Here is a 6272-nt window from a genome sequence, read left to right as displayed (position 1 = left end):
CGCATAAAAGGAATGAGGAAGCTCATTGCTACGGGAAATTAGATATGAAGGATGTTTTCTTACACGTGGTAAAAATTAGAGCATTTAATTGTAGGGCAAAGAATTTCGAAAATTCAAGAAAAATATAATCAACATGAACTACTTTCAACTATGTCACAAGTTCTTCATAATTAACTGATGATCGAGTGTTGTGATTTGTGATAGATTTCCGGTTTCGGGAAGCCAACTCACCAATCAGCAGAACTCACCGACTGGAACTTGTGACGTCACGGGTGGAGTAGTTTCAAAATTACAAAACTTATGGCGGGAACCGAACCCGCGACGCCTGAATCACAGTTAGCCGCTTAACAAAACTTGTAATCTAACTTCTATTTTAATAAAAAATAATTTGTTTAGTTTTTGAAATATCACTCAAACTCTAAACATCATTGACACATAAAACAAAAATAAAAAATGCAAATAGGGGCTAGATAACTTAATGTCCATACGCTCTGTAGCTGCAAGACGTGCTGTAATCTAGCTCCTATATATCGGAATTATAATATATCATAATTGGAGACGAGGAACAAGAATCCCAATCATCCATGCGCTCTGTATCTGCAAGACGTGCTGGGATATTTATTTATTGTACAGCGCCCTTGAGGTGATTTTCACAAAAATGGTGCTTTATAAAATTATCCAAATATATAAATAACCAGCTGCGCTATGGCGCCTGTCATTTAACTAGAATTTGCAGCCAGAGCTGGTATTCTGAACGCTATGGTGCGCTTACACTTTAACCAGCCAATCACAAAACATAAGCTCTGTAAATGCCTAGACTTCCATATCCCCTTTTAAAAATGTTTTCCCTCTCTGTTGCATCAAATTAAGATCTAAATAACTTCCTAAGGAGGAAATTATGCTTGTCTACAAACATTTGGACAAATTCAAACATTTTTGATTAAACTAACTGGTATAAGAAGAAGTATAAATGTTGGAAAATTGTTATCAGGCGTTGCCTAGTAGGTGTATTGGTTCAGCCGGATGAATCTTACGCACATAATAAAGGTTTCAGCTCTTTTACTTCACAAAAGTCAACATATGGGAGAGTTGAGGAAATCTGGATGTGGATGTTTAAACCTGGGCAGAATGGTGAATGTTACACAGTGTGTAAAGTGGCTACTTCAACCAGCTAAAGACAGGTCATAAACCCTGTAAATGGCTGGATTTCTTTATTACCTTATCAAAAATGTTTTCCCTCTCTGTTGCAACAAATTCAGATCTAAATAACTCTCTTGGGAGGAAATTCAGCCTGTCGGCAAACATTTTGACGTACCCAAAACATTGCTGATTATATTTTGTTTATCTTACGCAGTTTTTTTTTCATTGGTAACAACTTCCTTTAAAAAACTAGCCACTTTTAGGAGTTCCTACTCAACAAATATTATGTAGTTTTTTTTATCACTAATGTATTTATATTATATGGACTCGTGTTATTTTTTTACTGAAGTGATTTATCACTTTTTAATATTGCCACTTGTACAATGTTCCATAGTTCTTTTGTATGTTTGTATTTTGTAGGTATATTATGTTAATTTACGTATAAAAAATATACATTTACACGTCATACACACATCTTCACATAAATCCCTTATTTGACGAGACTGACAAGCATAGAAGTATCAAAGTAACAAATAGATGTGCAAGATTGCAGCCTACCTTTGTTGTAGCGTCCGGTAGACATAATTATTTTGTAACTTATCCAATCGTAAGACTACACCGGCTCAGTAATGAGTATGAAGAATTGAGGAAGTTCGGTGTTTAAAAAATTAAAAATATCCATTAACACTTTGAGTACCGGCCGAATACACATAGAATTTACCCTGTGCCTGGACAGAGTTTCTTTAAAGTGTCATAATTATGAAAATACTGGGTTTAATCAATTTTTCTCTTCTGATATTTATTTAAAACAATTTAATAAATTATTTTTGTATGTTAGTTTTGTCAGCATTGGTCATTATGGAGAGCCACATTGCAATGTTTGCACATATACAGGGTCTCACTCCTTTTTTTGTGTTTTTTTTTTTTTTTTTTCCCCTCTTGTTCCCGTTATTCATTGCTTTGCTTATGCATACAAAGCTTTTTTCCTGGTGTGTATATTTTGCACAATAGTTATTTTTCACGGGTCTGAGTCAATTCCCTCATTAATTACTATGGCCTTTAGCAAGTCAATGTATTTTTCGGAAGTAGCTTCATTTTTTATAACTTCCTCTGGGTTTTCAAAAATTTGGCTGTATTGTGCGCACATTTGTTTGCAGTTTAACCTCTCGGCATCAAACATAGGACAATCTAGTAATATATGGAGGACGTCCTGAGAGCTGAGTCCATCGCAAGGGCAGCAATCGTTATCTCTTTTTTTAAATCTATGAAGATACTTTCGAAAAGCACCATGACCTGAAAGCATTTGAGTCAGCTCGTAAGTCCGCCCAAAAGTATCCAATATCTCGGTATCTTTTATATTTTTGAAAAACAATTTGGTTATTTTGCCTGTATCACTTGATAAATATCTTTTGTTTCAAGTATCGAATGATGTTTCTTGCACTATTTTTTTAATATATGATATTGGAATGTGGTCATAGGTAGGAAGAGTTCTCATTTTGGAAGCTTTTTTCGCTAATTCATCCGCTCGCTCATTTTCCATGTTGCCATCGTGTGCTTTAATCCATGGCATTGCAATTTCGTTTTTTACATGTTCGGTATTTTTTTCAGCAAGCTCTTTAATTTCGTAAATAATTGGATCTGTGGACTCTGGATCATTCAATCCTTGTAAACTTGACATTTTTTGTGCTTTGTATCCCGGAGCCGTGTAAACACGTAATTATAATAAGCACGCGTTGTGTTCCGGTCCCGTGTTTTCACCTAGTTTACCAGCAGCAAAAAATACTAATAAAAGTCACTAGATGTCAATAAAACGTATCTTTTTAGACAGCTGGTAAACCACGTGAAAATACGGGACCGGGACACAACGCGTGGTTATATAATCACGTGTTTACACGGCTCCGGGATACAAAGTGTTAAAGTAATTCCAAACGAAAATATATAATTAATTATTCATAGATGGCGCTTTTATAATTTTTTATTGAAAAATGACATTTTTAAGGTTTATTTTCAATGGAAATTTTACAAAACTCGGTTTCCGGAAACTTTACACTATATTGATTGTTACAAATACCATAACAATATAATTTAGATCGTTTTCACAAAATGGTGTAATGGAATGTTGCGTCTCATACAACGAAATAAAACGGACCAAAATGGACACCAAGTCGTTGGAACAATAGGCATAATCCCCCAGTAACTGCACACGTGCGTTTTCAGAAATTATCAAGCAGCCAGTGGACCACATGGCGACGGTATCTACCTACTGTCTACAAAAGCTTCTCTTCGGACATCTATCTCCCATTGTTAACCATGCAGTTGAAACAGTGTTTTATTTATTTAATTTTTTATTGCTTACTTCTGCCAAGAACACTTGACAAGTTTACTACTATGCTCTATTTTTTTATCATTTTTCTGATATAATTTTAACTTTGCTAGAATTCCACTCGTCCATGCGCTTTGTAGCTGCACGATGATTGGTTATCTAGTTTTAATATATTTTTTTAAATACCTAAATTTTGTAAATGAGGTCTAGAATTCCAATCGTTTATGGGCTTAGTAGCTGCAAGACGTGTTGTAATCATACTTCTTTTTATTATTCATATTATTATAATTATTTTTAAATATCATTAATACACTAAATTTATTTGTCAATTTTTAAAATGCGTAAATGGGGGCTAAATTTCTAACTGTCTATGCACTCTGTAGCTGCAAGACGTCCTGTAATCTAGCTCCTATCTGTTGTAATATTTAATTGAAAACAAGGAGCTAGACTCCCAACCGTCCATGAGCTCTGTAGCTGCAAGACGTGCTAAGATATTTATTAATTGTACAGCGCCCTTGAGGTGATTTTCACAAAAATGGTGCTATAAATTATCCAACCATATATAAAACAATTTATTTTATTTTTTGTATTAAAACAGATATACGAGGGTAAAGTCGATGGTAAATGAAATGAAATTATTAACATATAAACAAAGAATATTTTACAATACAATGATATTTGTTCATAAAATTATAAACTCTAATAAAAAAACAGAATTTTGGAAAAAAATTGATCGGAACCAGCATGAACACGATCACAATACTAGAGAAAAGAACAAAATTAGACTCCCATTTAGGAAAAAGGCAAAGTCACAAAATTCGATTTTATTTAAAGCAATTAAAAAGTATTACGAAATGGAAAAAAATATTTATGAAGAAAAAAACATATCAAAATTTAAAATAATGGTCAAGACATATGTGATAAACAATTTATAAATTAAATATATTTGCAATGTTATTATTAGAACACACATAACAATATGTATGATATGTGTGCCCTACTTTAAGATTTAAATAAAATAAAATAAATAAAATAATTATTAGAAAATGGAAATCAATTTGGGGTAGAGTGGGATTCGAATCTTGGACCTCGGGTCCGCGACACTAGCCCCGAGACCACAATCCGATTTTTATTCAATTTCGTAACGCCACAAAATCGCCGCTGAGTAGCGCCTGCTTGCGTTACTCGACATAAACATTCTCGTTTTCATTGTAGTATCTCGGCTACGCCTTAAATGTCTTAAAGGAGCATTTGGTTTGTTACGGTTATTATTCGGGTGGATACGCGTCAGGTATTTCCATCCGACACGGCTGCATTTACGAAGCCAATTCGGGTGGATTCCGAAACACCCCGAATGGATAACGCGTCGGGTATTTACAAATATGCCTACCTAACACCCTGTCGATATAGATCAAGTGTCAGTCATTCTATTAAAGGTTTTTAATCTTTATGGATATGGCATTGGAGTTACCTACCTCAATAAACTGCCTAAGTGCACATTGACACTAATATTGGCAAGCCAAGAGTAATTGCCTTCCGTCAAGAGACCAGTTGACCATCGCTACATGGCGATATGCGAGGTTGTGTCAATGAACAAATACAAATAAAATAAACAGCAAACGTAAAAACAATTAATTAATGTGTTATGTCCTCTTATTATGCTGTCCATCTGAGGCCTTTTTTCAACTTATGAAGCAACGAATAAAAAAAAAAATAGTTACAAGAGATCTCAGCAGAATGCTTGTACGAAATTTTCCTATAATTTTAATTCCCAAAACGTGTACGACTTTCGTTCTTTTTCTTTTGTGGCTCCAAGAGTGTTCAACGTTCTCCAGGGCCTTGATTATGATGGGAAGATAAATACGTCATACCTTCACCTTGACGGTATAGTTGAAGATAAATTCCCTCTGGCGATTAAAAAGACTATCGACTACCCACCTTCAAGTTTTGGGTAGGTACATCTATATGAAACAAGAGGCTGAAGCAAATCACCTACTAGGCAACGCCTGAAAACAATTTTCCAATTTTGATACTTCTTCTTTTACCAGGTAGTAATTTAACAATGTTTGATTATGTCCAAATGCTTGCAGACTGGCTGGATTTCCTCCAGCCGGATGAATCTCACCCACGTGATAAAGGTTTCAGCTCTTTTACTTCACAAAAGTCAACAGATGGAAGAGTTGAGGAAATGTGGCTGTTCAAACATGGGCAGAATGGTGAATGCTACACAGTGTGTAAAGTGGCCACTTAAACCAGCCAATGACAGGTCATAAGCCCTGTAAATGCCTAGACTTCCATATTCCCTTCTCAAAAATGTTTTCCCTCTCTGTTGAAATAAAGTTAGGCCCTGTTCACACATGCCACGCCGATCCACCCGGCCTGGTAATTTTACCAGGTGCCCCTACAAAAGGAGACACATTGTGTATGCGTTTGTAGGGTGTACCCGGTAAAGTTACCGGGCCGGGTGGATTGGCGTGGCATGGGTGAAAAAAGCCTTAAGGTACTTTATTATTCTTTTAATATGTAGGGGAAGAATGGGTATTACTGGTCACTTAAAGAGAAATAATCACAAATCAGCTATTAATCAATATTTCTTCACTAAACTTTTTACTCATTTTACTTTCAGTATTCTTCTAACATAATTACAATAATTGAGGTCAATAAGTTTTACAACTTTGGCATAATCAATGTAAAAAAAAACAGATTTGACAGTATTTAACACCATGACAGGTAATCCCAGTCACTAGGTTTGGTTGCGCGACAAGGTTAGTGAGATTGAGTGGTTTGTGGCTGGATGAACCGCCAGTGG

This window comes from Micrasema longulum, unplaced genomic scaffold (assembly GCF_059751315.1).
Source record: "Micrasema longulum isolate JH-2025_06_02 unplaced genomic scaffold, ASM5975131v1 h1tg000403l, whole genome shotgun sequence".
Classification (NCBI taxonomy): Eukaryota; Metazoa; Arthropoda; class Insecta; order Trichoptera; family Brachycentridae; genus Micrasema; species Micrasema longulum.
Note: the sequence above shows the minus strand (reverse complement) of the source record.